Source organism: Pleurodeles waltl, chromosome 8 (genome assembly GCF_031143425.1).
Source record: "Pleurodeles waltl isolate 20211129_DDA chromosome 8, aPleWal1.hap1.20221129, whole genome shotgun sequence".
NCBI classification, from domain to species: Eukaryota; Metazoa; Chordata; class Amphibia; order Caudata; family Salamandridae; genus Pleurodeles; species Pleurodeles waltl.
This window is the reverse complement of record NC_090447.1, coordinates 253933718-253951455: the sequence shown is the minus strand read 5'-3', so window position 1 is coordinate 253951455 and position 17738 is coordinate 253933718.

Sequence of the window (17738 nt, the reverse complement as noted above, 5' to 3'; positions counted from 1 at the left end):
GATGAGGACAGTACTGCTGTCCCTTCGCAAGCAGTCTGTGCAACTGGGTAATAGTGGGTTAGCCCAACCCAGAGAGCAGGTGAATGCGGCGGCAAGCAGAGAGAGAGAGAGTTCTCTCTTGGGAGCTCCCCAATTTAGTTCAGCCCCAAATTCCACCGCCCAAATCGTATTGTGGAGACATCAAAATTATCTATCGCAAAACAAACTGGTTTTGTAAGGCAGGCACCTGTGTTTTTGGTCCTGGGTTTGGTGGCCATATAGAGAAACACACTAAACCCAAACATTTCTGGAAACTAGACATACGGGGGAGTCCACAGAGGTGTGACTTGTGTGGATTTCCCAAAGTTTTCTTACCCAGAATACCCTGCAAAGCTGAAATGTTGAATAAAAACTCTATTTTTCTTGCATTTCTGTCACACAAACTACAGGAATATGCTGGGATCCACAAAATTCCTACCACCCAGTGATTCCTCACCTGTCCTGATAAAAACACTACCTACACCTAGTGTCTGCGTCAGGAATGGATCACCCCAGGGTCAACAGCTGCCTCATGTAAGGACCAACATTGACCGTTGTGTGATCTATTCCTGTCGTGGGCACCAGGCCTACCCACACAAGTGAGGTACCATTTTTATCGGGAGACTTGGGGGAACGCTGGGTGGAAGGAAATTTGTGGCTCCTCTCAGATTCCAGAACTTTCTGTTACCGAAATGAGAGGAAAAAGTGTTATTTTGGCCAAAGTTTGATGTTTGCAAAGGATTCTGGGTAACAGAACCTGGTCAGAGCCCCACAAGTCACCCCATCTTGGATTCCCCTGGGTTTCTAGTTTTCAAGAATGTGCTGTTTTGCTAGGTTTCCCTAGGTGCCGGCTGAGCTAGAGGCCAACATCTACAGGTAGGCACTTTGCAAAAAACAGCTCTGTTTTCTGTCAAAAAATGGGATGTGTCCACGTTGTGTTTTGGGACATTTCCTGTCGCGAGCGCTAGGCCTACCCACACAAGTGAGGTATCATTTGAATCGGGAGACTTGGGGGAACGCTGGGTGGCAGGAAATTTGTGGCTCCTCTCGGATTCCAGAACTTTCTGTCACCGAAATGTGAGGAAATGTGTTTTTTTAGCCACCTTTTGAGGTTTGCAAAGGATTCTGGGTAACAGAACCTGGTCAGAGCCCCACAAGACACCCCATCTTGGATTCCCCTAGGTCTCTAGTTTTCAATCATGCACAGGTTTGGTAGGTTTCCCTAGGTGCCGGCTGAGCTAGAGGCCAAAATCTACAGGTAGTCACTTTGTAAAAAACAGCTCTGTTTTCTGTCAAAAAATGGGATGTGTCCATGTTGTGTTTTGGGGCATTTCCTGTCGTGGGCGCTAGGCCTACCCACACAAGTGAGGTATCATTTTTATCCGGAGACTTGGGGGAACGCTGGGTGGCAGGAAATTTGTGGCTCCTCTCAGATTCCAGAACTTTCTGTCACCGAAATGTGAGGAAAACGTGTTTTTATAGCCACATTTTGAGGTTTGCAAAGGATTCTGGGTAACAGAACCTGGTCAGAGCCCCACAAGTCACCCCATCTTTGATTCCCCTAGGTCTCTAGTTTTAAAAAATGCACAGGTTTGGTAGGTTTCCCTAGGTGCCAGCTGAGCTAGAGGCCAAAATCTACAGGTAGGCACTTTGCAAAAAACAGCTCTGTTTCCTGTCAAAAAATGGGATGTGTCCACGTTGTGTTTTGGGGCATTTCCTGTCGCGGGCGCTAGGCCTACCCACACAAGTGAGGTATCATTTTTATCGGGAGACTTGGGGGAACATGGAATAGCAAAACAAGTGTTATTGCCCCTTATCTTTCTCTACATTTTGTCCTTCCAAATATAAGAGAGTGTGTAAAAAAGACGTCTATTTGAGAAATGCCCTGCAGTTCACATGCTAGTATGGGCACCCCGGAATTCAGAGATGTGCAAATAACCACTGCTCCTCAAAACCTTATCTTGAGTCCATTTTGGAAATGCAAAGTTTTCTTGATACCTATTTTCACTCTTCATATTTCAGCAAATGAATTGCTGTATACCCAGTATAGAATGAAAACCAACTGCAGGGCGCAGCTCATTTATTGGCTCTGGGTACCTAGGGTTCTTGATGAACCTACAGGCCCTATATATACCCGCAACCAGAGGAGTCCAGCAGACGTAACGGTATATTGCTTTCAAAAATCTGACATCGCAGGAAAAAGTTACAGAGTAAAACATAAAGAAAAATGGCTGTTGTTTTCAGCTCAATTTCAATATTTTTTTTCTGTAGGAAAACCTTGTAGGATCTACACAAATTAATTTTGTCTACTTTTCAGAAATGTTTAGCTTTCCGGGATCCAGCATTGGTTTCACACCCATTCCTGTCACTAACTGGAAGGAGGCTGAAAGCACCAAAAATAGTAAAAATGTAATGGGGTATGTCCCAGTAAAATGCCTAATTTGTGTTGACAAATGTGGTTTTCTGATTCAAGTCTGCCCGTTCCTGAAAGGTGGGAAGATGGTGATTTTAGCACCAGAAACCCTTTGTTGATGGCTTTTTCAGGGAAAAAAACACAAACCTTCTTCGGCAGCCTTTTAAAAAAAAAAAAAAAAAAAATGTTCACTGTATTTTGGCTAATTTCTTGGTCTCCTCCAGGGGAAACCACAAACTCTGGGTACCATTAGAATCCCTAGGATGTTGGAAAAAAAGGCACAAATTTGGCGTGGATAGCTTATGTGGACAAAAAGTTATGAAGGCCTAAGTGCGAACCACCCCAAATAGCCAAAAAAGGGCTCAGCACTGGGGGGGGGGGGGGAAGGCCCAGCAGCTAAGAGGTTAATCAGTCCTTGATCTTGTGTTGGTACACAGAGGTACTCTGGTAGTCATTGCTTCCCCTAAATTCAATGCTGCAGGGCTTTCACCTGTGTTTGAGTGAGAAGTTAAATGGTAAGCTTGTAGGGTAGAATTCAAGACATTCTTAAGGGTGAACTTTTCTCATGCAGCACGCTGAACAGCTTTCATTAATGTACTCATAAAACGTTCAACAAGCCCATTAGCCTGTGGCCAAAGAGATGTGCTCTTCTGATGATTTACATTAAGCAGATTGAGAGTCTCTGAATTTTGGTGGGCCATTATCAGATTTTAAAATTACAGGAATGCCCCATGTCACAAAGATGCAATCTAATCTCTTGATGACTCTTTCCTGAGTGATAGATGAGAAATCTTCTATTAATGGAAAGCGGGATTATTCATCCACAATCACCATAGGTGATGTCCATTGTCAATTGGACTTAATGAGCTAACAGCAATTTATTCCCATGCATGCGTTGGCAATTCTGACATATATAAGAGGTAGTGAGTAGTTTGCAATGACAGGCAGTTGCATAAATGACAGGCCTAAAACTTTCTTCCAACTCTTTTATTGAGATGAGGAAACCAGACTCGATCTCGTAGAGCTCGTTTTGTGGGAACACTTCTGAGATGGCCTTCATGGATTCATTCATTTATCTGTTGTTGCAAACTCTCCGAAATGACAATTCTCAAACCTCTCAGGACAATGCCTTCTTGTGTCATGGACAGTTCATCTCTGACATTTTTAAACTTCTGATATTCACTGTTGGTGGTAAGAGGTTGAGTATGCTTTCTCCATGATTGATGGGTAACAATGTCTTTCAGTTTTAACATGTCTGTATCCTAATTCATGGCTGTGACAATTTATTCCAATGAAATGGCAGCTGGTGTGTTTGATTTCACAATGAAGTATATGTAAACCTCAGCCGTCTTAAATGTGGTACCTTGATACTGTAGAGGCACTCTGGAGAAGTAGTTGGCAGGGTTTTGATCTTTCCCACGACAATGCACAATTGTGTAGGTGTACTCTTTTAATCATAGACCTCAACATTCAATGCACAGAGGCATCATGGCCTTTGGATTCCCAAAGATGGTCAGCAATGCTTGATGAGCTGTCACAACCACAAAAGATTTTCCTTATAGGAACACATGGGAATGTTCACAAGCCCACACCACTGCTAAACTTTCTTTTTCAGGTTGTGAATAAGCTTGCTCAGTCTGGGACAAATGTTTGCTTGCATATGCTACAATATGTCTTTGAGCATTTGGGTGTCCATTGTTCTGTAGAAGGATTGCACCCCACCCTACCGGGCTAGTGCAAACAATAATTTCTGTGTGTAACTTTGGATCAAAACATTACATTTCTGTAGCATTTTTAATATCTTGTTTAATTCACTTAAATCTTTGCTTGTCTTTGTGTGACCAGCTCTCTCAATGGAGCACTCACTGTGGCAAAGTCTTGTATGTATCTGGAACTATAACTGGCTATGCCAAGGAATGAGCATAACATGGAAGCATCTTGACGGGACCGGGCAATTGACAATGCTTGTACTTTAGCTATATCTGGTGCCATGCCCCCATCGCAAAAGATATCTCCAAATGAGTAAATAACCCACTTGCCTGAGTGGTTTATTGTGCTCCTTCTGTGTATCTCTGAAAACTAATGTCATCGCTATAGTTGAAAGCATTCACAAGAGACTGTATGATATGTCTAATAATATCTTGAAAAATCTCTACAGCTGATGACACGCCAAACTTGTTGGGTTACTCTGTCACAAACATGACGGATCTCCTGCTCGCCATATTATGATCTCCGTAGGCTATAATGAGATAGTAATACAGTGGATGGGATATCCATCTAGTAAGCCCCTCTGTTAAACTCTAAATCAGGCCCCTATTCTTTTGCATCGAATCAGACTGATATGTGTAGGAAAGGTCACAATGTACCGGCAATTCTCCTTGAGCTCTAACAGATGATATACTTTATTCAAATGAAGTTGAGAGAATACTTTTGCACCATTCAATTGTGTTATGTCGGCAATGTGTCTGGATGTCACTCTCTCTATTGGCTTTGTTTCCTTGATGCATATCAACGCGATGCATACAGCTCCTTAACTGTCCTTTTTGGGCCCTTCCACTATGGGGGAAACCTATGGCATCGGACCAGTAGAATGCTCAATAATCTCATGCTTAAGTAATGATTCGAGTTCCTTTTCAACAGCTTCTTGTAAATGAAATCCAGTTAATCTGTGTCTTTTAGCAACAGGACAGACATCCTCATTAATGGGCAATTGTACGTTCATAGTCTTAACTTTTCCTAATCCAAGAAACAATGACAGGAACTGACTTGCTATTTCATGATGAGCATTCATACTGTAGTTCACTGAGATCAGTCCAATATCAGCAGCAGTGCTGTGCTGAAACTGAGTAAACAGGCACTTGACGCTGTACCTCGAAGGACATGCTTTCACTTTTGTTTAGTTTTATTGTGTTTCATAGTCACTACGACTTAACCTTTACTTTTCAAGGGTGTCAATGCATCCCATGTGTATATATTGGTTTTCGATGGTGTCAGACGAGGCAATGGAGATAGTTCATTATATTTCTCCTCAGGCATAATGTTTATCGACACCCCACTGTTAATGATAAAGGTACTGAACAACCATTTATCTTCAGTTTAATCTCTGGATAATGTTTGAATGACTTGGCTGATTTTTATATTGATTTGGTTTTTTTTTACTAGTATTTTTCTTCACATGTGGCCAGTCCAACATGTGCACATTTTCCTGAAGTAAACATCGACATAGCACAATCATCTTCTTCACTTTTTCTTGACACTGACTAACTTTTCAAGGCTGATTTAGATGATGATCGACTTTGTTTGGTGATTATTTCTGTCAACTGATAGTGTCACTTGGCCTTGTGGGGAGTGCTTCGAGCGCCGCTTCTGGAATGTTCGGTCGGCCATTCTGTCTTCTTGCCATGATGCACTTACTTTTTCCTTCACCTTACAAACCATTACAAAATGGTTCTCTTCATACCAGCCTTTTCATATCTGTCCAATGGTGGGACAGATACCTTCGTGTGGAAACGATAATCCACATCTGAAACACAACTTATTTTTTTGTGGAGACATCACCCTGTGTCCTTCAGCTTTGTGTTTCGGCTTGCTTTTCATGTTCACAACTAACTTTGGGCACTTCTGTCCTGCATGTAAGCAGCTTGTCGCTCAGCGTCCTTTTTAGCTGTGGCAGCCATGAGAACTCTCTCCAGACTAAGGCCCCAATTTAGAACTCGGCAGACGGATTACTCTGTCACAATGGTGAAGGATATCCCATCTGCCTAAATCTAAATCCCATTCTATCATATGGGAATTAGATTTTGGTGAATGGGATATCACCATTGTGACAGAGTAATCCATCCACCAAGTTCTAAATCATGCCTCAGGAGTTTCTCTCATCATTCGTCTGAATAAATCTGACAGGCATCTGTCAATAACTCTAAGACGTATTGCTTATTCTTCATTATATTCATTGGATCTACAGTGTCTGATGAACATATTCAGTCTCTCAACAAATTTGTCCTTGGTTTCACCAACTCTTTGTCACGCTTGACTGAAAATGTACCTTTCGTAATCTACATTTGGTATTAGATTGAACTTGAGATTCGTGGCTTCTTTAATTTGACAGTATGTAACTTTTTTATGACTTCTTTTACACCATCACCCCATCACCAGCAAGATTATTCGGGTACTTGATAATCTTTTTGTTATCTGTTTCTACCAGCACATCAATTAAATCATCAAATGTGTCTATCCAAGTAGTCCCTCTATAGCCAATATTTTGGGTTTTTTGTGGTATTGAAGGGTGGTGGTGGCTTCAGGAAGGAAGCAGCATTATACATTTTCTTGGGATTGACTGACACTGTGACTGGAGCTCTCCCTGACTTCATCTGGCAGTCTTAGTGAATTTGTTCAAGCACACCATCTCTGAGGACTTGTGATGTGTCGAACTCTGAGTCATCTTGGACAGTCTGTGTAACTGTGACCTCTTTCTTGGTCTCCATTGTAGCCCTTTCCTTCTGGAGGCTTTTGGAGTTGTACTGAACTGCCATCCAAGAGCTTTGGTGGTGTGCCGCTTCAGAAATAGGAGAGCTCAGTAATTACATCCCCTGTACTTCTTCTTGCATCTCCTCTCCCACCCCTGAGGTTGTAGAGCTCTTCTTCTTGATGCTCAGGTAAGTGTAACCACGTATGCTTTGTTATCAACTGTTCTGTCAGGGGGTGCTCTTTTCTGAATCTGTTTGTGGCTGCCTTTAGTGTTATCACTCCGTGCACTGTATAGCTTTATATTGCATAGTAGCGTGGTACCTTTCCGTATGGCCATGCTCGTGGTTTCTTGGCCAATAATGCCTAGGATTCTCTGGGAAGTTTTCTTTGTCTTCAAATGTTCCACACCAGCTGAGGTGCGCTTTACTCCACATATGCCAAATGTCGATACTGCATTTTGACAAAGGCACACGTGGCACACACAAGCAGTTTGCTTGGACCATGGCAAACTCTCTGGGAGATCACTGTCGATCTTCCGATTACTTATTCCCTATCTCTTCACCAGTTGTAGCATACTCCCCAGCCTGGGTGTCCACCTATGAATACATCATACACAGAGCTATGTATTACACATCTTTATTCATCTGGATGAAACCGCAAACTCAATGTTCTAAACCTGCATTCACTTCACCATGTTCTAACACTCACGTCATCAATCTATGGAGTCTTTCAAGAGCTAAAAGTGTTCGGTCATTCACATTCATAGAACACTACTGATGCCAATGACAACCCAATTAACACTTCAGCCACACCACCACACAGCACACCTTTTCAGCAACAGACACCACTGGCACTCCATCAAAGTGCAAGCAATACCAGTGTCTGCTTCACTGTGTGCTCTACCTTCCTTGGAAGCACACAGGGTAGCAACATCTTCCAGCAGTCACATATGGTACTTTTTCTGGTTATTGGGGATTCAGTGATATATGGGTCATTGGTAAGTAACAACGTCTCATACCATATTAGACCCCTCCATTTGTAAAAACAAAAAAAAACATGTTTTTGTTGCAAAGGATGCTGCGTATGCTCTCTCCACATCTCTTCACTGTAGGAAAGTAGCCTCTTTCTAGCATGGTTACCCCCACTTTTGGCCTGTTTGTGAGTGTGTATCAGTGTGTTTTACTGTGTCACTGGGATCCTGCTAGCCAGGACCACAGTGCTCATAGATAAAAACCTATATGTCAGTATGTTTTGCCTTTCTCAATGGGATCCTGCTAGCCAGGACTCCAGTGCTCATAGTTTGTGGCCTAATGTGTATGCCTGTGTAGTGCCTAACTGTGTCACTGAGGCTCTGCTAACCATAACCTCAGTGTGCATGCTCTCTCTGCTTTTAAATTTGTCACTGTAGACCAGTGACTTCATTTACTAATTTCAATTGGCATACTGGACCCCCCTTCTAAGTCCCTAGTATATGGTACCTAGGTACCCAGGGCATTGGGGTTCCAGGAGATCCAAATGGGCTGCAGCATCTCTCTTGCCACCCATAGGGAGCTCAGACAAACCCTTGCACAGACCTGCCATTGCAGCCTGCCTGAAATAACGCACGTTATTTCACAGCCATTTTCACTGCACTTAAGTAACTTATAAGTCACCTATATGTCTAACCTTCACTTGCTGAAGGTTAGGTGCAAAGTTACTAAGTGTGAGGGCACCCTTGCACTAGCAAAGGTGCGCCCACATAGTTCAAGGCCATTTCCCCAGACGTTGTGAGTGCAGGGACACCATTACACATGTGCACTACATATAGGTCAATACCTATATGTAGCTTCACAATGGTAACTTCGAATATGGCCATGTAACATGTCTAAAATCATGGAATTGTTCCCCCATTCCAAATATGGTATTGGGGAGCCAATTCTATGCATCCTGGGGGCTCCACCATGGACCCCCAGTACTGCCAAACTCTCTGAGGCTTGCACTGCAGCTACAGCTGCTGCCACCTCACAGACAGGGTTCTGTCCTCCTGGGGTCTGGGCAGCCCAGTCCCAGGAAGGCAGAACAAAGCATTTCCTCTGAGAGCAGGGTGTAACACCCTCTCCCTTTGAAAATAGGTGTTACAGGCTGGGGTGGGGTAGCCTCCCCCAGCCTCTGGAAATGCTTTGAAGGGCACAGAAGGTGCCCTCCTTGCATAAACCAGTCGACACCAGTTCAGGGTCCCCTTCTCCCCAGCTCTGGTGGGAAACTGGACAAAGGAAAGGGGGGTGACCACTCCCCTGTCCAACACCACCCCAGGGGTGGTGCCCAGAGCTCCTCCTGTGTGTCCCAGACTTCAGCCATCTTGCTTTGCAAGGTTTGGAGGCACTCTGGAGGGCTCTGAGTGGCCAGTGCCAGCAGGTGACATCAGAGACTCCTCCTGATAGGTCCATACCTGATAAGGTAGCCAATCCCCCTCTCAGGGCTATTTAGGGTCTCTCCTGTGGGTTCTCTTCCGATTCTGCTTGCAAGTTTCCTTCAGGAATCCTCTGCAACAACTTCAGACTCTTCTGACTTCAACCGCAGCGTGCTCCAAGAAATGATGTAACTGCAACAAAGTGTCTACAAGAGACACTTTGCTTCAGCAACCTCAGCTCCAAGTCAGCAACTGCAACAGTTTCCACAGTGTGCATGCTCTGGGGACTCCCTGTCTTCATCCTGCACCAAAGGAACTGAAGAAATCTCCCGTGGAGTGACAGAGTCACTCCCCTGCTCCAAGCAGGCACCTTCCAAGGCAGCGACCGGCACCCTGGGACTCCTCTCACGGCGAAGAACATTCTCCTAAGGACACAGAGAGTGGACATCATCGACATAGACTGGCCTGAGGTCCTGCTGACCCAACTTGCCTTCCCCAAGAACGATGGTACCCCTGTGTATTGTGTCTTCTTCACCTCCTGAGGCCTCTGTGCACTCTTTGCAAAATTACTTCATGCCCAGCCTGGCCCAGGTCCCCAGCACTCCACCCTGTGACGCTCAGCTCGCCGAGTTGTTATCTGGCGGCGTGGGACCTTCTTTTGTTGTGCTGCATCAACTGCGTTTTGCACCTCCTTTGAACCTGGATCCTGCAGCTTATGGGGGTGCTGGCTGGCATCTAAAGTGCTGAGAGCCCTCTCTTCCTCCTCACATAGAGTTGAGGCCCCCAGGACCCTCCTTGGTCCATCCAGTGCCATTTTGATGAAAAACATACTTTTGCCAGAGCCAAGGCTTATTGGCACCTTCAAACACGAAATCTCATCTACAACAATTGCCACACCATGGGACATCTTTTTTATCATGCAGAAACCCGCTGACATCTTCCTAGGGTGCATTTCTGCAGTCTTTGACTAACCAGGAACTCTTCTTTTGCACCCTCTTCTGGGTTGGCAGGGGCTCCTGTCCTTCAAGGAACTTCTTTCGACTTCTGGACTTGGTCCCCTTCCTTTGCAGGTTTTCAGGTCCAATAATCCAGCAGTTGTTCTTTGCAGACTTGGTTGGCTGCTGCAAAATTCCAAAAACGAGGGGTAGTGTGTCCTAAGGAAACTTGCAGTACTTTACTCCTGCTTTTATGGACTCTGGGGTGGAGTAATTTACTTCCCTTTACTGTATTCTTACTCTCCCAGCGATTCTGCACACACTACACTTGTCTAGGGGGGAATTTGTGATTCACATTCCACTTTTTTTAGTATATGGTTTGTGGTGCCCCCAGACCTATTTTCTCCCCTTGCATTCTATAGGATTTCCTACTGTTTGCATTGTTCTATGACTATTTACTTGTCTAATTTTGGTGTCCAGTGTATATATTGTGTATAATACTTACGTCCAGAAGGAGTATTGTCTCTAAGATATTTTTGGTACTCTGTCACCCAAATAAATAGCTTTATTTTTGGTAACACTGAGTATTGTCTTTACTTATGTATAAGTACAGTGTAACTATAAGTGGTATTGCATGAGCTTTGCATGTCTCCTAGTTCAGCCTAAGCTGCTCTGCTATAGCTACCTCTATCAGCCTAAGCTGCTAGAACACTGCTACTTCACTAATAATGGATAACTGGACCTGTTATAAGGTGTAAGTACCCAAGGTACCCACTGCAAACCAGGCCAGCCTCCTACACTCACATCCTACAGACATCCAATCACAGTACTTCAGCAGAATACAATATGGCACACAAAAATACACAAGGTATTTTTTAGCATAGTTTTGGGATCCTTAAGACACAATTCAGGTGTGTGGGGGGGCATCTGTACTTCCCATATGTTATGTGCAAAATTGTTGTAGCCTGTTGCATATTGCACAACATCACCCTGCAGCATGGCTTACATATTGACCTTGGAACTGTTAACGCATCCGTCTATGTCAATTTATACACATCAGGACTCGTTTTAGGCCAATGAATCTTTGGGCCCAGTGGTGAGACACCGTAGGACGAGATAACTGATCAAAATATCAATCAATATGTCAATAACATTGTCAACGTTTAACACCAAAATATCTCTTACTTTAGACATTAATAAACATTCGGCGCAACCATGACCTTTCAGTCATGAATAACCACACCTTAATGAAGTTTATGAGTTTTATTCCCTATTGATTACAATCTAGTAGCAAAGGCATTAATCTCAAAGTCAAATAACATATTAACACGATTAAAAGATGACAACCACAAAAAGCTTTCGATAATGCAAAGATCAGTAGCATAGACAATCAGATAGATATAAGCGGGTTATAACACATCGAACTTTCTAAGATACTAGTTCAGCATAGCACCATGTCAGTCACGTCAGTTTGTCAGTCAGAATGAATACCTCGTCTAACCTCTAATTAGCATTAGCATTTTGGGCGTCATGCAAAACAATTTTGAACACCAATTTGGATAACTTCTAGCTAAGGTCTCTATTAAAACATACAGCAGTTGGTACCTAGAAAGAAAGGCAAAATGAATTTTCATTAGCAATTTTATAATTACCCTCCTCTGATTAAGTCAGCATTCAGGATCAGTCTTCGTCTTCAGGACATCAGTTAGATCGCCGTCAGTCTATCTAAGTTAGAGGCAAGACACTCTCCTCGTAAGGAGAAAAGTGTAAGGGGCAGTAATATGGGCAAGGATGGTTTTTCTAAGTCTCAGGTCACAGAATAGTGTGACAGAGTTTCGGGATGTAGTCAATATCATTCCCTACCTAATGATGATTATTTCCTGTGTCATGGGTTTTTATCCCTTTCTAGTAATTCATTCCCCCAAAATTCTATTGGTTAGTCAATACACCCCATCATTGTTAACCTATCAAATTATACATTAAGTAATGCATTTGTCATCTCTCGATATTGTCCTGTCTTCTGATTGGTCTTCATAATCGACTTTCCGTAGGTGGCATATCTGGGGTTACTTCATCATCTTGGCACACGTCTCGGGTTAAAAGTTCTCTTTCCCTCGTCTCATTGTCCTTGGAAGTATCTACAACTGTTTCGAAGCACAATCATTTTATACTAAAAGATGCTAGCATGCGGATGGAAAATGTCCCCATGTTTCAAACTAATACAGAAAGAACAATAGCTGGGTCATGGTCGTTTGCAAGTCCGTACACTGAAGAGACAGGAAAAATACGCTTTTAATATGAGAGCTATACAGCTTCTGCTTGGCTCATGCTAACTTAAGATATACGAGTTCTAATGAATGCAGTTTTTATATGTTTTAATGTGCTCAGTTAGGCAAACTATAAACGATTATTTCTTACAGTTGACATTAGTTTATACATATGAACGATTCTCCATATTTATGAATACACTTTTAATGAATGTTTTATTAATACAGCATTGTTAGACATAAGCATTTCACGTCTATAATATGTAATATCAAAATACGCTCTCTCAGTCCCTCCTCTGATGACGCTCGTCATCACAAATCTTCCAGGGCTTAATTTTTCACTTTACGCATAATGCGCATTTCAACATCTTTTCCTTTATGTGAGCTTTCCCATATTTCATTAAACATTTTCTCTCTTTCACTTTCTTCGTTTCTTTTGGTTCTGTTAGCCAAATTTTTCTTCACTTTATTATTAATTTTGCATGCTCCCCAAAATCCCAGTAAACAGATCAGAACAATTAATAATCCCATCATAATTTTTGCAAGTACCCCATTCCAAATATTGGTAAACCAGCTTCCCACTCGGGCAATTCCCTTTCCAAATTTCTCCCAAACACCAAGTTCTTTTAGATCCTTCAAATCTGTACTATCTCTAGTCAGGTTAGTAAGAATGCTTCTAATTTTCTTACTATTGTCAGGTATATACGAGCAACAATGTCGCTCATTAAGCATTTTGCACACACCTCCACTCTTTGCTAAAAGAATGTCTAAAGCAAGCCGGTTTTGAAGAGTCATAGCTCTTTCTGCAGCAAGTTCAGTATCCATCAGAAGTATAGCTCCTGTACAATTTGTCAGCATGTTATCCACAATAGTAGACAACTTTTGAATTTTCATAGAATTTAGGATAACCCCCACTGAAGGGATTATAGCTCCAAATATGTCACCAATGACAGCCGCCACTGATTCTCGTTTTTGTCTGGTATGTTGTAATTCAGACGTTTTAGGTAGTTGTTTTAAGTCATCAATCTGGTAAATCTTTGGGAATATTATTCCCAAATAACATGTCCCATACCATCCCTTAGGGAGACAGTAATATGCATTTAACCCACAGATGTAATAGATTCCAGGAATCGCTGGGCCTTGTCCATTTAACATAAAGGTCCATTTGCTCTGAAACATAAACACATGCCTACATTCACTCGTTCCCACAAACAAATTATCTTGATCAGATTTTGGTCTATATATACAGAGTCTACCTACGTGTAATGCATCTATAGCTAACTTGCCTTGTGTTTTAATTTCAGTATAAGCATAATCATTTGCATAAGTGCGTTTTTCTAAACCTTTTTCTAATCTTTCCTTTAATGCTTTTCGTCTATCATCTGTGTGATCTAAAAAGCTTTTCTCTACAGGAGACAGTAAGCATGTTAAGTTATTACGATGTGCATAAGCAGTTCCAAATGTTAGTGTTGGCTCAAAGAATCCTCTAACTAGTTTTATATCATGTTTTTAGCTAACTTATTTAAGAATTCAATAACAGGCACAAAAGAAAACACAACGTCTAAATTTGAATAAAAATATTGCACATGCTCTTGATCATAAAATCTTGTTAGTAGCAAGCTACAACTGATCCCATACGTAAGAGGGAGGCTATGATAAGTAACTCCCTCCTGCACAGATGAAGGAATTTTAGTGCATACATAACAGTCTTTCGCATTCATAGTTTCCACATACTCTGAGTAGCAAACTCTTTCTGCGTAATTTACAGCGTCTTCACTCACTCCAGGACCCTTTTTCGTCAATTCAGGTTAGCAGCTTGTCGTAATCAGGTTTCTATAAGTCAAATCCAGGTTTTAATGTCACTTTCCGGTAGTTTTATTTCTTCTCTAAGATTCTTGTTTATTATTTTTTTTCTTTCAGCTTTCACATTTTTCAATGTTTTTCTCTTCAATTTTCTTGTTGTATTTTCTTCAGGTACCGTAGTACTGGCCTGGTATTTCTCGATCAAAACAGAATGCTAAGAATTCTTGTTGCCATTCAGAGGTTGTAGCGTATGCCCATTCAGGACCGGTATATCTTCTGTTTGCTATTCTTTTTCTTTTTATTCTTCGTTCACCTTGCTGTTCTCCTTCACTCAGATCGTCTGCCCGTGAGGTATTGCTTTCCTCTATTATTGTTTCGTTTGCTATTTCTCTTATTCTAAAGTGTGATTTGTCTGGCCTATTGTCACCTCTATTCGTCTTACTTCGGCGTTTTCCTTCAGTACCTTGGACAGCACCCTTCTCTGACAATATGGTGTTTTCTCCTGATAGGCTTGGAACTCGTTCGGCAGATCTTGATTCGTTCTGATTTAAATTTGCCACTTCTTCATCTCTCTCTCCTTGTTCGACACTGTATTCAGATTCTGAATTGTATTCGTCTGCTTCTGGGAGAACCTCTCCTTGACTTTGTTCTCCTGCTGCCTCCACTGAGATTGGCACTTCGTCACCTCTCTCGAACTCACTGATAGTTTGAGGGACACGGCTGTTCTCAGCGGGCTCTCCTGTAGTCTCAGATCCTTCTTGACTGATCTCTGACTCTGAGACTTCTCCTCTTGAGGTTGCTGCACCGGAATTTTCAAGTTCCTCTTCAACAGGACACGCTACCCTTTTTGTATGACTGGCATGTATCCAGTTGGGAACCCCGGCACTCTTCACAGCAGTAGTGGTCGTCAATATCACTTGATATGGCCCTTTCCAACGCGGCCCAAGACACGATTTTCTTACGTGATTCTTGACAACCACCCAATCTCCAGCTTGCAGAGAGTGTCCTGGTTCGCCGATTGGTGGTAACGTGTTAGCTTCCACCTGGTGAGAGAAAGAGCGAATCACGTCAGCCAAACTTTTGCAGTAATCCAACACCATATCATCTGTAATACTCACTAGTGCATTTGCAGGTACCGCTGGTAACCTCATTGCTCTGCCCATGAGGATTTCATGTGGGGACAATCCTGTTTTCTTATCTGGCGTGTTTCTCATAGACATCAGCACTAGAGGTAATGCATCTGGCCACTTCATGTTTGTTGCTGCACACATTTTTGCTATTCTTGATTTCAAAGTACCATTCATCTGCTCGACTAGTCCTGAAGCTTCAGGGCGATAGCTACAATGCAGCTTTTGTTCAATGTTGAGTGCGGCACACAGAAGTTTAATCACCTCATTGTCGAAGTGTCTTCCCCTATCTGATTCTATAGAAACCGGAAACCCGAACCTGGGTATTAATTCTCTGAGTAGTAGTTTTGCAACTGTAAGACTGTCATTCCTACGTGTGGTATATGCCTCAATCCAATGGCTGAAAACACACACAATCACCAGCACGTATCTCAGACCTCCGCAAACAGGCATTTCAATGAAGTCCATTTGTATCTTATTAAATGGACCACCAGCTCTCCCAATGTGGCTCAAAGTTACCACAGTTCCTTTTCCAGCGTTCATCTGTTGACAAATGACGCACCTGTGACAAGTAATTTCTGCGGCATGTCTGAATTTTGGATTGAACCAATCAATCTTAAATGATCTGATCATGGCATCTCTTCCCAAATGTGCCTGCCCATGATACAATCGGGCAAATTGTGACAGAAGACTGTTTGGCAACACTAGTTTTCCCACTCCTGATACCCAAATATCGTCTGCTCTCTGCACACACTGCATTTTCTGCCAGGAACGTTTTTCTTCCTTACCAACGTGGCTTTGTAGTGTCTTTAATTCGTCTAAAGTATCAACCACTCGTAATGCTAGACTTAAGGTTGTGTCATTCTCAGGTTGTGGTAACAGTTCCCATTGCTCTTTAAAAGATATACAGTTCAATGCACAAAATCTGGCAACTTGGTCTGCATAACCATTCCCCATTGACACAAAATCCTGTGATCTGGTGTGAGCACTGCATTTCACCACAGCAATTTCAAGAAGCAACTGAATCGCATGTAACAAATCTCTTATCTGTTCTCCATTTTTCACTGGTGAACCAGAGGATGTCATAAACCCTCTTTGTGACCAGAGTTGACCAAAATCATGTACAATTCCAAATCCGTATCTGCTGTCTGTATAGATTGTGACCTTTAAATTTACAGCAGCATGGCAGGCTTTTGTGAGAGCTATAAATTCTGCCACTTGTGCAGAAAACACTTTCTCGAGCCAGGAGGCTTCAACTATACCGGATATGGTACATACTGCATAACCAGCTCTCAAGGTTCCTGATGAATCTCTTAGACAGGACCCATCAACGAACATAATGTAATCGTTTTCCTTTAACTGGGTATCTTTTATATCTGAGCGAGGTTTGGTACTGAGCTCAGTTACCTCCAGACAATCATGCTCAAACTCTTCCCCATCTTTTATTTCTGTATTCTCAATGGGAAGTAGAGTTGCCGGGTTCAGTACAGTGCACCTTTTCAATGTGACATTTGGTGACCCCAGAATAATTGTCTCATATTTGGTAAGTCGGGCATTTGTCATGTGTTGTGTCTTAGTTCGTGTCAGCAGAATTTCAACAGAATGTGGAACCAATACTGTCAGGGGATATCCCATGACTATGCCTTCACATTGTGAAAGGCTTTGACCAACTGCTGCGACTGCTCGCAAACAACCCGGTAAGGCTGCTGCGACAGGGTCCAAAGTAGCTGAAAAATATGCTACAGGGCGATTTGCATCTCCATGGACCTGTGTTAAAACAGACAAAGAACAAGCATCACGTTCATGACAGAACAACAAGAATGGTTTCTCATAATCAGGCATTCCTAATGCCTGAGCCCTGCACATGCATTCTTTCAGCTCTAGAAATGACTCAAGCTCTTCTTTTGTCAATGTAATTGTGTATGGTTCATCCTTAACTTCCTTTCCTGTCAGTTTTGTTAATGGTTTTGAAATGATCGAGAAGTTGGGTATCCACTGGCGACAGTAGCCCACCATTCCCAAGAACATTCTGACATCTCTCTTTGTTGTTGGGGGATTCATTTGTAAAACAACTGTTATTCTCTCTTTTGATATTCTTCGAGACCCTTTTTCAATCAGATGCCCCAAATATTTTACTTTTTTTTGGCAGTACTGCATCTTTTTAGGTGATACCTTATGTCCGTTTTTCCCTAAATGATTCAATAAGGCAATGGTATCATATTTGCAGCTGCCTTTGGTTTTGGATGCAATCAACAAATCATCAATGTACTGCACAAGAGTCGAATTGTAAGGTAGCACAAGAGGTTCCAAATCCTTCTT